Source organism: Cetorhinus maximus, chromosome 12 (genome assembly GCF_964194155.1).
Source record: "Cetorhinus maximus chromosome 12, sCetMax3.hap1.1, whole genome shotgun sequence".
NCBI classification, from domain to species: domain Eukaryota; kingdom Metazoa; phylum Chordata; class Chondrichthyes; order Lamniformes; family Cetorhinidae; genus Cetorhinus; species Cetorhinus maximus.
Window position 1 is genome coordinate 45815182 of NC_135890.1, and position 22816 is coordinate 45837997.

The 22816-nt window shown below is 45.7% G+C and overlaps 1 long non-coding RNA gene across 3 annotated transcripts in view; it reads left to right on the top strand.

The window, feature by feature from the left end:
• The window catches only part of LOC144687414 (uncharacterized), a 29938-nt gene extending 7529 nt beyond the window's left edge, over window positions 1-22409 (top strand). The window contains exons 3-8 of one of the 3 annotated variants that reach the window (XR_013578135.1): window positions 4914-4988; window positions 9698-9836; window positions 11764-11923; window positions 14261-14340; window positions 21500-21588; window positions 22389-22409. This is a non-coding gene — a long non-coding RNA (uncharacterized LOC144687414). Of the gene's footprint in view, window positions 1-4913; window positions 4989-9697; window positions 9837-11763; window positions 11924-14260; window positions 14341-21499; window positions 21664-22388 lie in introns of those variants that run through there. The other 2 variants (XR_013578136.1, XR_013578137.1) reach the window with 2 other exon arrangements.
• Window positions 22410-22816: the final 407 nt, after the last annotated feature.

Consider the following 22816-nt stretch of genomic DNA (forward strand, 5'->3'; position numbering starts at 1 on the left):
AGAAACTCACAGGGATAATTGAAAGCAGAAATATAGTAATGGGTAAAATAAGGAAATTGAAGCTGGAAAATCTCTCCACCAAGTTGGCTTTCACTATTCAGTGAACTGAAGGAGTAAGTAACCAAATCAAAATACATTAGTAATAAGGGCTGATTATGCAGTTCTGGCGCAGTAGTATTCAGACCATGGCTTCTCAGATATTGCATTCACCAAAAATACAGACAACTAGTCTCTTCAGATAATGGGATTAGGTCATTTACACTACCCAGCTCTCAGCTCAGGCTCAGGGTCAAGGAAATAATTTCCTGAATAACAGCTTTAAAAACTGTCTTCTCACTTAACAGAGGGCGAAATAATATAGGGTGGCGGTGGGGGGGGGGGCTGCATTTTCAACTTCACATCAGTGGAAAACTAATGATAACGGATTATCCGCTTGTTACCCTGCCTGATCTTTCTCGTCTCTGAAATCAGTCTGCTTCTGTTGAAAGAGAAGGTTCAGTGCTTGTTTCGTGCAAGAGACTTTGGAGTTTGAGATGGTTCTTATCTTATGACATCTGAATCATACAAAGAAATAGCAATCAGCTGCATTTCTTGTGCCATTGCTTGGGTGACCTGGCCCTGCTCCTACATGTTCTTTGAAGAGTCCTCTGAGAGACTAAGCCAAAGGCCATGCATGTGCTGCCATCATAAGAAACACAAGTCAAATGTCATTTAACTCCAGTTATGCTATTTTTACAAGGCCAAGGTTCAATCGGATTGAAACCAGACAGACCACTTGGCTTCGAGCTGTGCACCAAATATGACTGGCACATCCCGCCCTGTTGACTCTGCGAAGTCCTCCTTACTAACGTCTGGGAGCTTGTGCCAAAATTGGGAGAGCTGTCCCACAGACTAGTTAAGCAACAGCCTGACCTGGTCACACTCACGAATCATACCTTACAATGTCCCAGACACCACTATCACCATCCCTGGGTATGTACTGTCCCACCACCAGGACAGACCTGCAGCAGTAGGGTTTGGTACATACAGGGTTAACTTGGGAGTACAGTACCACCCACAAAGTGATGTAAGAAGGCACATGACCCAGAGCCAGGGTCACTCTAGAGATTTGTAAAGACCTAGGATGGAGTCAGTTCCATTCCTGTACCCTCAACTGTATATATGTATATACCTACGAGCTGTTAATAAAGACTTGCTGTTAATATTCTCAAGATTACGAGGCCTAACTTATGGTGTCCGAAGCAGGATTATTCAAGACCCACCAGTCGCAGCGGCACAGTGGTATAGAGTTGGGAGGGAGTTGCCCTGGGAATCTCAACATTAACTCTGGACCCCATGAAGTCTCATGGCATCAGGTCAAACATGGGCAAGGAAACCTCCCGCTGATGAATCAGTGCTCCTCCATGATGAACACCATTTTGGAGAAGCACTGAGGGTGACAAGGGCACAGAATAGACTCTGGGTGAGGGACTTCAATGTCCATCACCAAGAGTGGCTCAGTAGCACCACTACTGCCGAGCTGGCCGAGTCCTGGACATTGTTTCTAGACTGGGTCTGTGGCAGGTTGGTGAAGGAATCAACAAAAGGAAAAAACCTACTTGACCTCGTCCTCACCAATCTATCTGTTGCAGACACATCTGTCCATGACAGTATTGGTAGGAGTGACCACCGCATAGTCCTTGTGAAGACGAAATCCCGTCTTTGCATTGAGGACACCCTCCATCGTGCTAAATAGGATAGATATTAAATAGATTTAGCAACTGAAAACTGGGCATCCATGATGTGCTGTGGGCATCAGCAGCAGGAAAACTGTACACAACCACAATCTGTAACCTCATGGCCTGGCATATTCCCCCACTCTACTGTTATCATCATGCTGGGCTTTCAACCCTGGTTCAATGAAAAGTGCAGGAGGGCATGCCAGGAGCAGTACCAGGCATACCTAAAAATGCAATCTGCTGAAGCTACGACACAGGACTACTTGCATGCTAAACAGCAGAAGCAACATGCAAAACACAGAGCTAAGCGATCCCAAAATCAACAGATCAGATCTAAGCTCCCAGTCCTGCCACACCTGGTCATGAATGGTGCTGGACAATTAAACAATTGACTGGGGAGAAAGCTCCACAAATATCCCCATCCTCAATAATGGGGGAACCAAGCACATCAGTGCCAAAGGCAAGACTGAAGCATTTGCAACCATCTCCATACAGAAGTGCCAAGTGTAAGATCCCATCTCAGCCTCCTCTTGAAATGCCTAGCATCAGAGATACCGGTCTTCAGCCAATTTGATTCACACCAGGTGATATCAAGATACAGCTGAAGGCACTTGTCACTGCAAAGGCTATGGGCCCTGACATTATTCCTGAAATAGTTCTGAAGACTTGTGCTCCAGGACTAGCCACACCCCTAGTCAAGCTGTTGCAGCATAACTACAACACTGGCATATACCTGGCAATATGGAAAATTGCCCAGTTATGTCCTGTCCACAAAAGGCAGGACAAATCCAACCCAGCCAATTACCGTCCCATTAGTCTACTCTCAATCATCTGCAAAGTAATGGAAAGGGTCATCAACAATGCTATCAAGTGGCACTTACTCAGCAATACTTCGCTCACTAATGCTCAGTTTGGGTTCTACCAGGGCCACTCAGCTCCTGACCTCATTGCAGCCTTGGTCCAAACATGGACAAAAGAGCTGTAGTCAAGAGGTGATGTGAGAGTGACTGCCCTTGACATCAAGGTAGCATTTAACTGAGTATGGCTTCAAGGAGTCCTAGCAAAACTGGAGTAAATGGGAATCACGGGGAGAACGTTCCATTGGTTGGAGTCATACCTAGCACAAAGGAAGATGGTTGTGATTGTTTGTTGTGGTTGTTGGAGGTCAGTCATCTTAGTTCCAGGACATCACTGCAGTAGTTCCTCAGGGTAGTGTCCTCGGCCCAACCATCATCAGCCGCTTCATTAATGACCTTCCTTCCATCATAAGATCTGAAGTGGGGATGTTCACTGATAATTGCACAATGCTCAGCACCATATGTGACTCCTCAGATACTGAAGCAGTCTATGTCCATGTGCAGCTAGACCTGGACAGCATTCAAGCTTGGGCTTATGAGTGGTAAGTAACATTTGTACCACACTGGTGCCAGGCAAATACCATCTCCCCATGACATTTAATGGCATTGCCATCACTGAATCTCCCATTATTAATATCCAGGGGGTTACCATTGACCAGAAAGTGAACTGGACCAATCATATAAATATTATGTCTATAAGAGCAAGTCAGAGGCTGGCAATTCTGTGGCGAGTAATTCACCTCCTGACTCTCCAAAACCTGTCCACCATCTGCCAGGCATGTCAAGAATGTGATGGAATACTCTTGCCTGGATGAGTGCAGCTCCATCAACACTCAAGAAACTCCACGCCATCCAGGACAAAGCAGCCCGCTTAATAGGCACCCGATTCACCATCTTAAATATTCACTCCCTCCACCACTGACACACAGTGGCAGCAGTGTGCACCATCTACAAGATGCACTGCAGCAATGCACCGGCTTCTTCGATAGCACCTTCTAAACCTGTGACCTCTATCGTCTAGCAGGACAAGGGCAGCAGATGCATGGGAAGACCACCACTTGCCAGTTCCACTCCAAGCCACCCTGACTTGAAACTATATCGCTGTTCCTTCACTGTTGCTGGGTCAAAATCCTGGAACTCCTTTCCTAACTATACTGTGGGTATATCTACACCACATGGACTGCAGCAGTTCAAATAGGCAGCTCATCAACCACCTTCTCAAGGGCAGTTAGTGATGGATGCTAAAATCTGACCTAGCCAGTGACACCCAAATCCTGTGGAAAAAAAAGGCCACTAATCACTGGCATGACAGGTCTAATGGTCCCCTGCAGATCCTAGTTTCACCATACATGCCATCCCACCTATCCTCATAGAACTGATGAAGTTAGAAGTGGGCAAATGCTCACCAACTACCAGGCCAAACAAGAATTTTCTCAAAAGTCTGCATCTGGCATAACAGCTCCAGGCTTAAATTCCAACTCTTCCAGAATATTCCTACTGGATTTATGGTAGGACTGCACTAGCAGGATGTGGTTTTCCAGGCCTGCAATTTCCTCCAATTTATCCTCATCCTTATTCAAATATTAAATGTAGACAGAGGATGGTGTGCGACAGGATTAAAGGGTACAGTAGTGTTAGTCATTAACAGTTAGCGCAGGTCCACGCACAGATCCAAAATACTATTGAAAAGGTAATTGGGTTGGCCCTAGTTAATACTTTATTATGAGCTCTTGACCCATGTTAGGCCTGTTACTAGATACTCCCCAGAGAGAGAGGCAGCAGCAAAATACAGAGGGCAGTGGTCATTTAAAGGGGAGTGATAACCTGGAGGGAAGAATTCCTTTCCACGTTTACAGAGGCTGTAATTGTTCAAAAGTATATATATTTGTTTATTTGTTCACGCTGTTTGACAAAAAATACTTAGTCAAAAATCAGTGGCTGGTAAAAGTAAATATGGAGGCAGGCAATAGAGTCTGTGGGCAAGTTACAGAACAGTGCAGCTAACAGCCATTGTGGGGGAAAGAAACATTTTCCATCTCCCCCCCTTATTCTCGTGGCCATTTGATGGGTAGTGAAATGCAGGCGGTGCTGAATGAGGTGGCTGCAAGGAGAGTTGTCTGGTTTGTCATTCTAGAGCACCTTCCCTACAGGGTAGTATTGCAGCATTCTTGGTACAAAGTATGATAGGGTTATCTAAAGTAGGGTGGGAGGAGGTGTTTGTGGAGCGTAGACACTAGCATGGACCAGTTGGATTGAATGGTCATTTTCTGTGCTGTACATTCTATATAATTCTATGTAAAGTGATGCCCAAACTGAAGATTGTATACTCTCTCCACAGAGCTGGGAACAGACTTTGAAGAAGACGGCATATCCTAAGAAGCTGTCAAGATATATCAGCAGCACCATTTCCCAGGTGGATAACCCAAGCACGCAATACCATAAAGTGATTGTTGTAAATGTATTCCTATATTATAATTCTTTCAGGACTTATGAAGTATCTATATTGGAACCCATAAATCATAAGATCATAAGAAATAGTAGTAGGAGTAGGTCACTTGGCCTATTGAGCATGCTCCGCCATTCAATAAGATTATAGCTGGTCTGATTGTGGCTTTAACTCCACTTTCCTGTATGCTCCCCATTATCTTTGACTCTCTTTTAGATCAAAAATCTGTCTAGCTCAGCCCTGAATATATTCAATGACCCAGCCTCCAATGCTCTCTGGGGAAGAGCACTCCAGAGAATAATGACCCTCTGAGAGCATAAATTCCTCCTCTCCGTCTTAAATGGGAGATCGCTCATTTTTAAACTGTGCCCCCTAGTACTACATTCCCCTACTGGGAGAAACATCATCTCAGCATATATCCTGTCAAGCCCCCTCAGAATCATATATGCTTTAATAAGACCCAAGGGCAGAATTTTCCGTCCCTATTGGCATCGGGTGTCATGGCGGGTGAATGGACAATATGGTGAGAAGTCCAAAAATCTGTTTCACACTGTCATGAAACCAGTTTGCCATCGTCTGTTCTGCCTGTCAAGAAAGTCATTTTAATACAGCTGCATATCATCATAAGCCCTGCTCGTTGGAATCATCCTCCATGTCAAATTTGCCGCCCACGTCAGCGGGAAAACACACCGGTGCAGAACACATCTCGACAAGTGTGATGTGCAGAAGTCAGGGCTTACCATCAGGGCCTTGCTCACATGGCAGACATCTGAGCAACAGAGGATGCTGGAGCCCTACAGCTACCGGACCCTGGAGGAACACGTGCATCACATGCTCGGTGGATTCTGATGCATATGGCTCTGCTGTGAAGTAGCTCATGGAAGGTAAAAGGTCACCATTGGGGGTCTGCTTCAGGACATCAGTGTCTTGGCCATGGTCTGCTACAGGTGATCATCAAGGGGGTGAAGAGGGTGGTCCATCTGTGTGTGGGAGAGGAAGGTGTACCGGGGAGGGTGAGGTTGGGAAGGAGGAACAATGGTGCTGTGCGGAGTGAAGTTGGGAGGGGGGAACGATGGTGTTGGGAGAGTGGGAGGTTGGGAGGAGGTTAGAGGGAGTACGGGGGAAGGAGGGTATAATGGGGGAGAATGCGGCAACTGAGGAGGTAGATGTAAGGGGGAGGAAGGTGTAAGGGATGGAGTTTGGAGGGGAGCAGGCCTTTGAGGGAAGGAAGGAATTTGGAGAGGGACAGGACTTTGGAGGGAGGAATGAGTTCGGAAGGAGGAATGAGTCCAGGAGGAGGAAGGAGTTCGGGGAGGAAGGTGTAAGGGGGAGAAAGGAGTAAGGGGTGGGGGGATGTCCAGGTGAATGTGCAAGGGAAGAGTTTGTGGAGTCGTAGACTGCTACCTGGGGAGTGAAATGAGGGTGGGAGTGCTAGGAGGGAATGGTGAGAATGAGAGAGGGCAAAGTGAGCCTGTGGGGCGGGTGGCTGAGGATGCAACGATAGCATTAGAAGGGACGGCATGGGTAGTTGGTGGGGACTCGGAGGCAGACACAGACCCTGGCGATGGGAAGGAGGTCAGGGAGGTCAATGTGGATGGGGGTGGGATTCTCTGAAAGATAGGGAACGTGTATTCACTTGGATATCCCAGAAATAAAAGGGTTCTGGCTGGTAGTGGAGGTGGAAGGTGATGCCAGCAGGGTCAACAGTAATGGGGAAAGGACATGGGTGACTGGGGAGGGGAAAGGACGGGTGAGCTGAAGACATACTTCACTACAACCATCTTGCAAAATCAAAAGTGAGCGGAGCCTCATGTTGGGCAGGAACAAATGCTGCATGGGAGTGTGATCAGTGGGTGGGCAGGGATGCAGGTCAGCTCAGATGGATAATTGAAGCATTAAAAATGCTCGGGACATTGAGATGAGTGTGATGGAGGGAGGATCCGCATGCGTGGGAGAAAGACCCTGCCACACACACATTTCCCTCCAGAATCAGTCATGGGCTGGCTGCGTGCAGCTGAACTGCTAGTGCGGGGGAAGCAGGGGAGGATTTGCCAAGCTTGTCAATGAAGCTGAAAGACAACATTACACATTATTCAGTGGAAGTGAATATATTTCCGATTATAAAGTGACAAAATGTGTCCACCCGTGCAACCACTTGTGACCATAACTTATTAACTTTTCTAGGCCTACCATTTCTTCTAGGTGCTGCCCTGACAGCTGCAGCAAGGCTGGAGGCAGCCTGTATAATGGTTGGCCCTGTTTCCTCTGATGACTTTGGCGTGTGTCCTCTGGAGAGCCAAGGCCTTGAGGGGCCCCAACTTGCTTTGGCCGTCCTCCTGTGGGCCAGCTGCTCCCTCTGCGGTGACAGAGGACAAGTTTGAGGGGGTCACAGGCAAAGGGGACTTGCAGAGAGCGGATAACCTCTGAGATTCCTGAGTGAATGGCCCATGGGTGCACAGCTGCTGCACCCCTCCCTTCGGGTGCACAATGGCCTCGGCCTAACTCCTTGAGGGGAAAGAGCACCTGAAGGGACTTCGAGGTGCCCCGTTTCCCTCTCGAGTTGCCACTGCAGAAACTCACCCATAGCTATCACGATGGAGTGCAGGCCTGTGCACATCTCCACATTCTGCTGGACCAGGGTCTCTATGGCGTCCACCATCCTCCCCATGGAGACCTCCATACGCATCATCAGAGAGCTCGCAGGGGCTTTCCTCCAACTCGTGTGTCATTATGTTGAAGGCTTCCAACAGCTCTATGTGATGTTCCCCTGCTTTCTCCTGACTCTCCATGATGAGTTGTAAGGCTGGATCTAGAGGCTCATCATCTGAATCGGACCTAATAGATGCTTCTTCCCCAGCAGTCCTCTGAGCTCGGCTGAACTTGCCTCCTCCTGCTGTGGACATGTGTCCATGCGGTGACCACAAGATTGTGAACCCGAGCCTGCTCTAGACCGAGGTGTGTGTCTCTGCACTGGTGGAGGGTGTGGGTAAGCACTGTGACGGATCTTCCAAGCTGATTACTTCCAACTCTTCAATGGAGGAGGAGTCCTCTTGGCTGGAGGTGAGGACCTGGATGGAGCTGAGGGATTGATTGGCTGAGGGCGTTGGTCACTCGGCAGAGCTCCCTGTGAACCAAAGTAGAGATAATTAGTGCATGGCAGCAGAGTCAAAAGCAGGAGAGAGAGCACTCACAGTTGTGTTGAGAGAGGGATGATGTGGTGTAGGATCCTCACGTGGGTGGTCGCCGCTGACCTCACTGTCACTGCAGGCATGGTCCACACCCTAACCAGAGTGTGATGGCACACTTCTCAAAGTGAGTGAGGAGTCTAATGTGGGCCACTCCACCACCCCCCCCCCTCCCCGTCTGTGACCTCTCCCTGTTGCTTTGATCCATGCAAACAGGTGGAGAGATTGTGAGCAGGATACATGGCACCACGTGGAATGTTTGTGTGGTGAGTGGAGCCATGGACGGGATGAGGACGCGAGTTCCTGAGGATATGAGCCTGATGGAGATGTGAGGCTGTGTGTGAGAGTTAGTGGTGTTGTCCCTTGAGGTTTGAGATCCCTGTGGATGTGTGATGAGTTTGTGAGTGTGTGAGTTGAGTGTGTGAGAAGAGTGACTTACCCTGGCGGAACAGATGAGACATTCATCCTCTTTCGGCACTGGGTGGCTGTCCTATTTTACAGGGTGCTGGCGCTAACCACAGCTGCCACCACCTCCCATGCTGGATTGGTGACCTTGCTTGCTGGCCTTTGTCCAGAGTGGGGTAGAGGTCTTCACGATGGGCCTCCACTGCATCCAGTAGGTACTCAAGGGAAGCGTTGCTAAACCTGCGGGCAGCATTTTTCCTCCCTTTGGCAGCCATCAGTTCCCAACAGCTTCCTATCCCTTGTAGAGTGCTGGCGCTTTGCAGGGGCAGCCTTTAAATATGGCACCCACTTTACTGAAGGACTAAGGTGACGGCGGGGCGGGCGAATGAGAAGATGCCCCACCAGCGACCCAGCCTGTTTCCCGGGAATGCATGATTAATGAGGCGGGATTGGGATGATATGGCGCAAAAACCTGCCAGTGTGACCAATGGGTAAAACGTCTTTTTTCCTGCCCGCTATCTCACTTAGTGAAAATCTGGGATGATTCCGTCCCACCTCTCATCCTTCTAAACTCAATGGGTTTAGGTCCAACCTGCACATCCTTTCCTCATAAGACAACCCCTTCATCCCAGGAATCAGCCTAGTGTATCTTCTCTGAACTGCTTCCAATGCAAGTCTCTCCCTCCTTAAGTAAGAAGGTGTGAAGAGGGAGCTCATGAAGGCTTTCCCGAAGTTTACGACTAGTATTATTACTTTTATCTTATTTCCTGCTCTTACTTCACAAAAAACAGATTATCCAGTGATTATCCCATTGCTGTTTGTGGAAACTTGCTGTGAGAAAGTTGGCTGTCACATCTCCTACATTACATCAGTGACTACACTTCCAGCACACCTTCTTGGCTATAAAGTGCTTTGGCACATCCTGAGGCCATGAAAGGCACCATATAAATGCAAGCTTTTTCTTTCTTGCTTACTTACTCAGTACTGCACAACAGCAGCAAAGCAGGAAGTATAGAATGTCATCTCTGTTTGAAAGGACTCTTGATGGTCACAATTCTAACACATGTGCCTCTTTTTTTTCTGTAGGGAATCTGCTAAGAGGATGGCTCAAACTCTGGTGACAATGAGCAGATGGCACCTCGCAACATCCATTCTGGAAGATTTAGGATCTGGAAGGATTACTGGATGAAGCACTGAGCTGGAATGAACAGGAGCAGGTGAAAGTGTAGGTGACAGCCGGGGAGCAGGAACATGATGGCTGAGGCACAGCTCAAGTATCTTCCTCAGTTTCTGAATCTGGGTGTTGTACCCCACAGAGCCTGCATTTGGAGCAAGGATCTATTTCAGCATCACTGTTTCATGCAGTCATTTAAGAATATGCATAATACCCTGTGAGGTACAGCAGGAACTACAGAGAAGTTCATGTGTGCAGTGGTGCATGACTAGCATGTACAGAATTGCAGCCCACTCCGTGCCCATCTGCAGTGGAGTCCCTGTGATAGATCCTAAACCCAGTCCCCCAGTTTCTATCTTGGGTATTCTGGCCGGGGCTGTTCAGACCCTTGCTCCAATGGAGAGGAGTCTCTCTTTCCTAGGTTTACATATACTGAGATATTGGATTGAGAGAATGTTGAAGTAGGGCTTAACCTGACTCAGTTTCTGCCAATGGCTTATTCCTATGCAGATACCTGAACATATGGAATGAGTGTCCTGCAGCTGTAAATACCAGTCGTAGGTACCGATGAGGCAGCTGCCTTTTTGGGTTCAGCCATAGCAATTTCAACTAGCTGGCCTGGTTGTAAGGCAGAAGGAGGGTGAGACAGCAGGTAGGACCAAATTCACATCAAAATATCTGAAAAATAAGCAGACCAAAAGAATGACAAGCGATAACCATAAAACACATCAAACCCACTCTCTATAGTAAATGAGGTGAACCTGTAAACACTCACTCATCAATTTAGTACCTGAGCACGATAAGCAAAAAAATCAGGAAATACTGTGAGAATTTTCTCTAACTTCCTAGCACAATCAAACAAACTCCAGGAGAATGTGAAATAAAAACCAAAAATGCTGGAAGCACTCAGCACATCTGGCAGCATCTTTGGAGACAGAAGCAGAGTTCTTGGGCTGAATTTTCCCACAGGCTTTGGGACCCCAGTGTTGGGACCAAATGGGAGTCCCAAGCCCACATTTGCCAGCAGCAAGACCGGCAGTGCTGTCTTCCCGGAGACAGCCTCCTAATTGCCCTCCTGCACAGGTGGGCTCTCGATGCTGCTGACTCAATCAGAGTTTCAGCACTCTGGAGCCACGGCAGCCTGACTGGGAGAGATTGAGGCTGCTGAGGCTGCTTGGGAACCACAAGGGTGCCTCAACATGGAGGCATCCTCGCTGGGCCTGCACAGTAGTGAACAAAAGAACTAAATCTAATGGCGATTTTACAACCTTGCTAGCATTTTCGGACCCTTGCTGTGGGCGGAGGCTCCATGGAGGTGGCCTCCCTGTGGCAAGCTGTGGGGGGGGGTGCCGTCATCAAAATTAGAGACTCCATACCCCATTGACAGGGCCAGCACATCTACTGGGAAAGGAAACCCTCTGCTAGGTCAGGATTGGCCATGATTGTGGCAATTCAGGTTCGCGGCCCCCCAGCCTGCCACCAGGAAGGTTCTCTGGTGGCAGGAATGTGTCAGTGAGCCTTCTTGACATGACACCCACCCCACTATTTTTCGGTTCCTCCGCCTCCATACCTGGCGCCATGGGGCTGGAAAAATTCAGCCCAATGTATCAGGTTGATGACCTTTCATCAGAACTACATAAGTTAGAGATGTGATAGATTTTAAGCAACTCTTCCCAGTTCTGATAAAAGGTCATCGACTTGAAATATTAACTGTTTCTCTCTCTGCAGATGTTGTCTGACCCGCTGAGTATTTGCAGCATTTTCTGTTTGTATGTCAGATTTCCAGCATCCACAGTATTTTGCTCCAGGGGAGGGTGGTTGCAATTTAGCTTCATAGCTGCAAGTGCACTCTTCTCTCAGGAAATTATTACTTCCTTTTTAAAGGATTGTAGTCATTCCAATAGTTACCGTACATTTCAGCAATTTGTTTCAGAGGTGTTACTGAACTCAGAGCACTTCTCTCTCTCTCTCTCTTCAGGTACCACAGCCCTAACCTATGCCCTAAGAGGGCATTGGCGACAGAACTTCCATGTGTTGGTCCATGGTTATGCTTAGCAAGATACTGCAGTGGTTTGATGGTATAGAGCACTTCGTCCATGATGTATTGCAAGAGTTCAGAAAAGATGTCCATACTGAAGGTACATGGCAGCATTCAGGGTGTTTGCTAGGTGCCAATAATTTGTTCATAGCTTTAGCAGTTTGTCAGGTGTGCCATTTCTTGCATGATAGACCATTATGCAAAAAGAGATGAACAATCTTTCCAGTATAGTGTGACCTATTATCATCTGTTCCATTGATCTTCATTAGTTTTCAAGCAAGGGCCACTATAGCAAAAAACCTGCAATGTGAGAGCCACATCAACTATTATAATAGAAGCCATGGCCTGATTTGCTCCTGCTTGCGATAACACAAAGGAAGAAAGGACAATAATCGAAAAGCAGAATACATTGTTCTTTCTGGGCGAATGGAGGCTTCAAGTGGACTAACCGGGCCTCAGCGCTAGGGTGAGGGATTTACCTGCAGAATGTGCTTCTCTCTCCCAGTGAGCTGGTGACGCACTCCTGTATGCCGCATCCTACTGCGATGGTGGCTGCCCCTTGGACAATTCCAGTGGTCAGCTGCATTGAAATACCAGGTGGCGCCACCCTCGGTGGAGGCCACTGTCAGGATCAGCTCACTCCTGAAGGAGCAGGCCCGTTTCCTGATACAAATGGATCTCCCACACACACACTCTCCCTCTCTCAGTCCCACACACAAACACACTCACTCTCTCTCAGTCCCACACACACACACTCACTCACTCCCATGCACACACACACTCACTCACTCACTTCTACACACACACCCACTCACTCGCTCCCTCACTCCCCACACACACACTCACTCACTCTCTTACACCCCCCCAACATACACACACACTCACTCCTGCACACACACACCCACTCACTCCCAAACACAAACATACTCACTCTCTCACTCCTACACACACTCACTCACTCACTCACTCCCATTCACACTCATTCTCTCCCACACACACATACTCTCACTCTCCCCCACACACACGCTCACTCACTCACACACACACACACTCACCATTCACACACTCACTCCTACACGCACTCACATACACTCACTCGCTCCCACACACACTCACATACACTCACTTGCTCCCATACACACTCTCTCTCACTCCCACACACACTCACTCACTCTCCCACTCCACACACACTCACTCACTCCTGCACACTCTTACACACATTCACTCACACACACACACACACATGTACTCACACACACACACTCACTCACATAATCAAATACTCACTCACTCACTCCCATACGAACACTGAGCGTTTAGCCTCTTCCTCCACCCCCCGCACCCCCCCAACCCCCCCACAGCCGCCACGACCTGTGGCTCCGCTCCACAACGGCTCATTCCCAGACCTCGCAGCCAGCCTCTCCTCCCTGAGCCCTGGCACTCCACTCCATCGCACTCTGCTCTCCAGGCCCTGGTTGGAGGTGCCGGAGCTCTGCTCCGGCAGCATTACACCACTGGTCTGGAAGCCGCACTTAGCGTCGATTGGAGCCGCCACTGGCTCACAGGCCTTGCAATGAAGAACACTGATCTATTCTGTTAAAGAGAGAAGGAAACTAATGGCTAGAATCATAGAAATTACAATACAGAAGAGGGCATTCACAGTCTCTGTGATAGACCTTCAGTTGCACCTCTCAGGGCTTATTTCCCTATTCCCCGCCCTGACCCCTTCCTCCCAACCAGCCATTAGATTGGAACAATGCATCAAAGTCCAACACTCCTATCTGGGCCAAGAATATCAACGTTTCCTGTCTGAGGAATCCTTGGCTAGGCCTGCTCCTATGGGAAGGCCAAGCTGTGGTTGCATGCCCACACCTGCCTCCATCTCCTTGGAAGCCCTGGAGTAGTGCAATGGAAATGGGCATCAGCCACATTTTCCTAATTTTCACACATGGGGAAATGGCTATTTGCTAGGGGCAAAGTTGAGGAAAACACTCTATTACCTGCCTTTTACCTTTTGTAATTGCTAATCCAATTCCCTTTTTAAATAATGCTAGCGGCTCTGCTTCAAGAGTCACTTTTGACAATGAATTCCATGCACCATTAAACTTTGGTGAAAAAACTTCCTCTAATGTCCGTCTTCTGTAGTAATGATAATATTGAGCCACTTTGTTATAGAATTGCCAGCTAATTGAAATAATCATTCACAATTCATCCTCAATCTCAAAACTGTATCAGATTTGACCTTAATCATTTCCATGCACTGAAACTGCATTACAACACCAGATCTCAGTAGAATTGAGATGTAAGATTGACTGGCTATTTTTAAGAATGAGCTTTGCATTTTGACCTGTGCAGTAGAAATTGCCAGACAATTACACTATTGTTTTGCAATATGCAAGGTTATCATCTCCTGTTTTCTTTATTTGATCCCCTGCAGAGACAGGATCCATCATCACTTTGCAGAAACAGGAACTGCTAAGCAATCCGGTAGCCTACTTTTTGAAGGATGATGGCAAGGTGAGAAACCAGGGCAAGAAAACTGGCACAGCCTGCAGCAAACACGCCACAAAACAGTGAGACTAAGGATTGGAGCAAACAGAAGTTACTGTCTGAAAATAATCCTCACATTGAGCTAGCTATGTTAGCAGGGACAACTAAATATAGCCACCAGAAATATAAGATGAATGCCATATCTTGCAGTGGAAGCTGATGTATTCAGGGGAACGAACTTGAAACCTGCAATGTGACAGCCACCTTTTTCTCTGTGATGCACTATTATTTATTGAGGTGTGTGCAGGTGCTTTAATGCTTATTTGTCAATTTGCGCTCTGTGCAACATTGGTGTTGCCAGCTGCAGCCACAAAACTGCAGCAGCATTGCTCATTGGTGAGTGTGCAATCGGGCCACAGCTGTAATGACAAGCCCATCCAAAGACTGGAAACAGCTGCAGAACCCATTTAAACATTGCAGAACTTGTCCATGCAGCTGCGGAAAATCAGCGTTTAGTGCAATGGCTCAGTGTCATAGACAGTGGCTTTCACTGATGGAAATCCTGAAATCTTACGGCCACTCAAAATGCGAGCAGCTGGTCAGGGTCAGTGGTAGAAAGGTTTCCGCATGGAAAGTGGTTGGTGAACGTATCCACGCCAAATTCAGCACAAGAATTCAGGAAGAAACAAGGGAATTATTCTGTAAGAGGATAGTTGTAAAAGCATTCTGATCGAGTTAGCAGAATGAAAAACTGTTTGCCTTCATACATATGGTAGATACAGGTACTTGGAATGTAAAGGCGAGTATTAATTAGATCTAGCAATTTAATTCACATAGAAAAAGTGTTTATATAGTGCCTTTCACAACCCTAGGACATTCCAAAGTGCTGTACAGCCAATTAAGTACATAGACCTAAATGATGAAATATGTAACAATGAAGATAAGATAAAGGTAAGTGCTACAATCATGTTCATTGCTTCACATATGAAATTATAGTACAGGGTAGTCAATGAATGAAGGTTTTGACCCAGGTGAAAGTACCCTGCATTGTATTAAATGCATTAAAGTGCATTGTTGTTATTGTTACAAGTAAAAAATAGCCCATAATCATTGTGTACATTTGACACTGATACCTAAAAGCCACTGACATCATTTCAGTAGAAGAAGACGACATTTATTATACCTGAGACTGTCAGAGGCACAAGCCTGCTAGAGAAGGGGAGTTACATACAGACCAGCTGAAATACAGGCTACCTGTAGAATATATAGGCTAAAAGAAAATAAACGCTTTTTATAAACTACAACTTATCAGTAATGACATTGAACTACAGAGGTCCCTTTCTATACACATGAATGATGCGTCTGCTCTCACATGTAGCAGCAGGCAGTGTGATGTGGTGAGGCCCTTAAGAGTACAATAGGCAATGCAGTGTGACCACAATGGGTATTATGCATAAGCAGCAGCCACAGTCAGACACTTTGAGATTGTCAAAAACAAAAAACTACTGCAGATGCTGGAAATCCAAAACAAAAACAGAATTAGCTGGAAAAACTCAGCAGGTCTGGCAGCATCGGCGGAGAAGAAACAAGTCGATGTTTCGAGTCCTCATGACCCTTCAACAGAACTGAGTATAGTTAGGAGAGGGGTGAAATATAAGCTGGTTTAAGGTGGGGGGCGGTGGGGGGGAGAGAAATTGAGTGTGGGGTGGTTGTAAGGACAAGCAAGCAGTGATAGGAGCAGATAATCAAAAGATGTCACAGACAAAAGGATCAAAGAGGTGTTGAAGGTGGTGATATTATCTAAGCATCTGCCCTCACGCCTTCTCCTCCCTCCCAGAAACATGATAGGGTCCCCCTTGTCCTCACTTATCACCCCACCAGCCTCCGCATTCAAAGGATCATCCTCCGCCATTTCCGCCAACTCCAGCATGATGCCACCACCAAACACATCTTCCCTTCACCCCCCCCCGGCGGCATTCCGTAGGGATCGTTCCCTCCGGGACACCCTGGTCCACTCCTCCATCACCCCCTACTCCTCAACCCCCACCTATGGCACCTCCCCATGCCCACGCAGAAGATGCAACACCTGCCCCTTCACTTCCTCTCTCCTCACCGTCCAAGGGCCCAAATACTCCTTTCAAGTGAAGCAGCAATTCACTTGCATTTCCCCTAACTTAGTCTACTGCATTCGTTGCTCCCAATGCGGTCTCCTCTACATTGGAGAGACCAAACGCAAACTGGGCGACCGCTTTGCAGAACACCTGCGGTCTGTCCGCAAGAAAGACCCAAACCTCCCTGTCGCTTGCAATTTTAACACTCCACCCTGCTCTCTTGCCCACATGTCTGTCCTTGGCTTGCTGCATTGTTCCAGTGAAGCCCAACGCAAACTGGAGGAACGGCACCTCATCTTCCGACTAGGCACTTTACAGCCTTCCGGACTGAATATTGAATTCAACAACTTTAGATCTTAAACTCCCTTCCCCCATCCCCACCCCATTTCTTTCCCCTCCCTTTTGTTTTTTTCAATAATTTATATAGATTTTTCTTTTCCCACCTATTTCCATTATTTTTAAATCTGCAACTAATACCTTGTCAGTCTTTCCACCCTACCCCCACTAGAGCTGTACCTTGAGTGTCCTGCCATCCATTCTTAATGAGCACATTTTCTTAGATAATATCACCACCTTCAACACCTCTTTGATCTTTTTGTCTGTGACATCTTTTGATTATCTGCTCCTATCACTGCTTGCTTGTCCCTACAACCACCCCACCCTCAACTTCTCTCTCCCCCCCCACCCCCCACCTTAAACCAGCTTATATTTCACCCCTCTCCTAACTATACTCAGTTCTGTTGAAGGGTCATGAGGACTCAAAACGTCGACTCTTTTCTTCTCCACCGATGCTGCCAGACCTGCTGAGTTTTTCCAGCTAATTCTGTTTTTACTTTGAGATTGTCAGTTGATAAAGGGGATGAGACACAGCTGGTACTTCAATGCAAGGAGTATTACAAACAAGGTAGATAAGTTAAGGGCACAGGTAGACACATGGCAGCAGGATATCATTGCTATAACGGAGACCTGGCTAAAGGAGGGACAAAACTGGCAGCTTAATATCCCTGGTTATAGAGTCTTCAGACACGATAGAGTAGGAGATAAAAAAGGAAGAGGGGTAGCATTAATGGTTAAAGAATCAATTCCAGTTGTGAGAAGGGATGATATACTAAATGGGTCAATAAACAAGGCTTTATGGATTGAGCTTAGAAATAAAAAAGGGGCAGTCACACTACTGGGAGTATACTACAGACCCCCAAATAGTCAAAGGGAGATAGAAGAACAAATATGTAGGCAAATTTCTGCTTGTAAGAACAAGAGGGCAATAATAGTAGGAGACTTCAACTATCCTAATATCAACTGGGATTCAAACAATATAAGGGGCATTGAGGGAGAAAAATTCATGCGGTATGTCCAGGAAAATTTTTTCAACCAATTAGTGACAAACCCAACGAGAGGAGATGCAATTCTAGACCTAGTCTTGGGGAACTAAGAAGGGCAAGTGGGTGAAGTGACAGTTGGCGACCATATCGGGGACAGTGATCACAATTCAGTTAGATTTAGCATTACCATGGAAAAGGACAGAGATAAGGCAGGAGTAAAAGTCTTGAACTGGGGGAAGGCAAATTTTGCAGAAATGGGAAGGGACTTGGCTGAGGTGGATTGGACAGCACTGCTGGAGGATAAAACAGTGGAAAACCAGTGGGAAGCACTAAAAAGCGAGATCCTCATTGTACAAAGTAGACATGTCCCTTACAAAAATAAGAGTGGTACTGCCAAATCTAGACCCCCCTGGTTGTCTAGAGGAATACAGGGGAAGATCAAACAGAAAAATAAAGCATACAATAGGCACAAAGAACTAAGCACTGCAGATAGCCTAGACGAATATAGGAAGTGCAGGGACAAAGTAAAAAAGGAAATAAGGAAATCAAAGAGAGGGCATGAAAAAAGATTAGCAAGTAAAGTTAAAAACAGCCCAAAGATGTTTTACCAATACATTAATGCCAAAAAGTTAGTTAAGGAAAAAGTGGGACCTATCAGAGATGAAGATGGAAACTTGTGTGTAGATGCAGAGGCTGTGGGAAGGGTTTTGAATGAATATTTTGTCTCTGTGTTTACAAAGGAAAGGGAGGATGTATATATAGTAGTCCAGGAGGAACACTGCGAGATATTGGATGGGATAGTCATAAAGAGAGAGGAAGTACTCAAAGGGTTGAAATCCTTGAAAGTTGATAAGTCACCAGGGCCAGATGGATTGTTTCCGAGGCTGCTGAAGGAAGTCAGGGAGGAGATAGTAGATGCTCTGAGGATGATTTTCCAATCTTCACTAGATACAGGGGAGGTACAGGAGGACTGGAGAAATGCAAACGTTGTTTAAAAAGGGATCAAAGGATATGCCAAACAATTATAAGCCAGTTCGTCTTAGATCGGTGGTGAGCAAATTAGTAGAATCAATCCTGAGAGATAGGATTAATGGTCATGTGGAATGGCATGGACTAGTCAGGAATGGTCAGCATGGATTTGTTAAAGGAAGGTCTTGCCTCACAAATTTGATTGAATTCTTTGAGGAAATGACAAGAAGGGTTGATGAAGGTAGTGCAGCGGATGTTGTGTACATGGATTTTAACAAGGCATTTGACAAGGTCCCACATGGCAGATTGGTCAGGAAAGTAAAAGCCCATGGGATTCAGGGTAATGTGGCAAACTGGATAAAAGGTTGGCTTTCTAACAGGAAACAAAGGGTAATGGTCGATGGATGCCCTTGCGAATGGTAAGTTGTCTCAAGTGGTGTTCCACAGGGCTCGGTGTTGGGATCCTTGCTGTTTGTGTTATATATTAACGATTTGGACGTGAACGTGGGGAGCATGATTGGGAAATTTGTAGATGACACAAAGATTGGCCAAGTAGTGGATAGTGTAGAGGATAGCCATAATCTCCAAAACGATATAGATGGGTTGGTGGAGTGGGCGGTAAAGTGGCAGATGGATTTTAACATAGAGAAGTGTGAGGTCATACATTTAGGGAGGTCAAACAGTTACAGGGATTACAAAATAAATGGGAATATACTATGAGGGGTAGATGAAATGAGAGATCTTGGCATACAAGTACACAGGTTCATGAAGGCAGCAGTTCAAGTAGACAAGGTTGTAAAGAAAGCATATGGAATTCTCTCCTTCATTGGCAGAGGTATAGAATATAAAAGTAAGGATATAATGTTGGAATTGTATAAAACACTGGTAAGGCCACAACTGGAGTATTGTGTGGAGTAAAGTATTTATTTTCGATCTACCTGTAGTGGTAGGAAAAACACTACTCTCCAGGATAAAATAAATGTCCTTCATCAGCTTTTGTGGATCATTTCAGTGGAAATGTGCACTCCCAGGCTCAAAGAGCATCAGCCACTGGAAGCAAAGTCGTGAGACCAGCCACTGTGGGGACCACTGGCGATTTCTTTCTCTCGCGTAAAGTTGGGCAAATTGGCCAACTTATTTTTCCCTCACACGAAGTGAAGTGAGCTGTAGCCTAGACAAGATTAAATCTCTGAGAAATAGGCAGATATATTAAGCAAAAGAACCTTCTAAGCTGTACAGCCCATCTCTATGGCAATGTTAAGTAGTATGTCATAAATGATCAGCTGTCCTTTTTTACTAACAGGCATCTTGATGTTCATTCTTGATCATGCACAACTTAGAATTATCAGAAAGCCAAACATGATTTTCTTTAAAAAATTAAAAAAATAAAGTTCATTATAGGAAGGACGTAATAGCTCTGGAGAGAGTGCAGAGGAGGTTTACAAGAATGTTGCCAGGGTTAGAAAAGTGTAGCTACGAGGAGAGATTGGATAGGTTGGGGTTATTTTCCTTAGAACAAAGAAGGCTGAGAGGTGGCTTGATTGAGGTGTACAAAATTATGAGGGGAATAGATAGAGTGGACAAGATAAAATTGTTTCCTTTGGTGGAGAATTCTAGAACCAGGGGACATAGATTCAAGTGGCAGAAGGTGTAGGGGGGGACATGAGGAAGAACTTTTTTATGCAGAGGGTAGTGGGTGTCTGGAATTCGCTTCGCAAGTTGGTGGTAGAGGCAGAAACTCTAAACTCTTTTAAAAAGTACCTGGATCTGCACCTTAAGTGCTGTAAGCTGCAGGGCTATGGGCTGGGTGCAGGAAGGTGGAATTAGAAAGGGCACCTGGGTATCCTCAGACTGGCATGGAAAAGATGGGCTGAATGGTCTCCTTCTGTGCTGTAACTTTTCTATGGTTCTATGGTTTATGCACAGAGGGCTGATGGGTGCAGGAGAGATGTTGTCTTATGAGGTGAAGGATGGAGGCATAGCTTGGAGCTGCATGATACTGCAGCATTGAGTAAGGATGATGCTAGACTTGGATTATGTGGAAAGATCATTTGAGTTTCTACCTCAAAGGATGGAAAGTAACATGATTAATGCAGATTGTCTGGTAGCTGCAGTGATTGCTACTTTAATGTGGCCTTAGAATCTACAGAGGAACAACAGAAGACAGATGTCAAGGAATTATGTCAAAACCTCACAGATACAGTGTCCTGTGCTTGCCAATGGACACTCAGGGAATGGGAAGCAGCAACATGATAATTGTGCAGCCAGTATCATACTTCTGAATTCACAAACACTGGCACAGTTAACACAAAAGATATTCCTGGCACTATGAAGACAAATCGTGCTGGTTACTTAGACATCCACAGACAATCATAAGAATCTTTTCATTTGGCTCAGGAGCACCAGCCAGTCTATACACTCGTCCAGGGAAGCTCATTGTTTGGTACATTGTTTGGAAGCTTTATAATTTCATGGAATGAACACAGTAGGAAAGATTGAAATAGTACATCATATCCACAGAGGGACCACATATTTAAGTAATAGCACCAAAAACAGAAACATTTGTCCAATAGTCACTGGTGTTTATTTTGCTATTGGTGCTTAACATATGAGCTTTCTGTTATGCAGAAAGGCAAGTGTATAGGTCATAATCATTCTGAAGATCAATGTTGTCCATTTGCTCACCAATCAGTCAAGAGATCTGAATCATTGCTTTGACAAATAAATATTTACTCAGAAACAAATCTGATATTTGGACATGTTTCTCAATGTGCTCCTGTACAGGTATTCATCAAAGTGGTTATCAACCTTGGATTCACCATTCATTCCAGATCACCTGAGAATTCTTCGATTCTTCCTTCCTTGCTAAACAGGTGTGTCATATTGCATTAGCAAAAATGAAAAAAAAATGTATACTGCAAGGGAACTGCATGCATGCACTATTTTCACTTCCATGCCATTTATACATGTAAAGAATTTTAATTGACCTGTATTTCCGGGAATTACTTGTGATTAACTAGTCATATCTGCAGAGTCAGAGATCCCCTGTACTTCGGGCAGTTTTGTCATTATAACACTATAGCTGTCTCTGTTGCTAATGTTGGGATAGCTATTGTAGTGGATGTCTATATGAGTGGCAAAGGAGAGCTTTAACATAATCTCTAACACAACCATTGTGCCTCCTGTTGGTGCCTGGAATGGAGCAGTGACATAAACTATAAGATGATAGTGACATTCACCTCCACTGAAAGGGCAATGCTGATGTTTTATTGTGCTTACAGGTCACTGTTAACCAGACGGCAGAGTTTTCTTACTACATATGTATTAAGCCTTGGCCTCGTGAGGAATGGCTCTTTTGTGAGGTCCACATATCTTCATCTTGGCTGGTAGTGCCTTACCCTGTAATAGATTGTAGCAACTGATGTACCTCCTGTGAACTCCTCACTCCCTCTCTATAGTTCCTTGATTTAGCACTCCATAATTTAATAATGAATTACAACATCCCCTGCAGTGTTTGCAGAAGTCACCAATTAAACTATATGCGCAATATTACTTTGCCTTTATTTGTACAGTCAGTTCTTCTTTCTCCTACTGAATGTCGAGTGTGTGTGTGCCATAGCAACACATGCTTTTTTGCTGTGCCCAGAATAATTGCATACATTTTTCTCCACAGTTGCATCTAATGAGGGTTCCCAGCAGAGAGAAGCCAGGGACAAGAATTTCTTATATTTCCCTTTTGCTACCTAATTGTACTCAAGCATTTGAAGACCTTGATGATTTCACTGAATAGCATCACTAATGCCAATTTCTATAAATTCACCCATAGTGCATGCACTTCTCAGCACTACACATCTAATGATTCTTAAAGCCACACCCAGAGGAAAACATCATTCCTCATTTTATTTATACATCACGAAAGAATAAGAAATCTTCATATCTACTCTATTAAGCATGAGCTTTTTGAACTTGATAAATAATCTACTTCTCTTTGTTTGATCTGTTTTTATCTATAATCAAAAGTGAAAAAGCACAACAAAAGCACAAGTACATTTTACATTACCCCATTACTTTTCAGGAAGTACATTGGCTTGTAATTTTAAA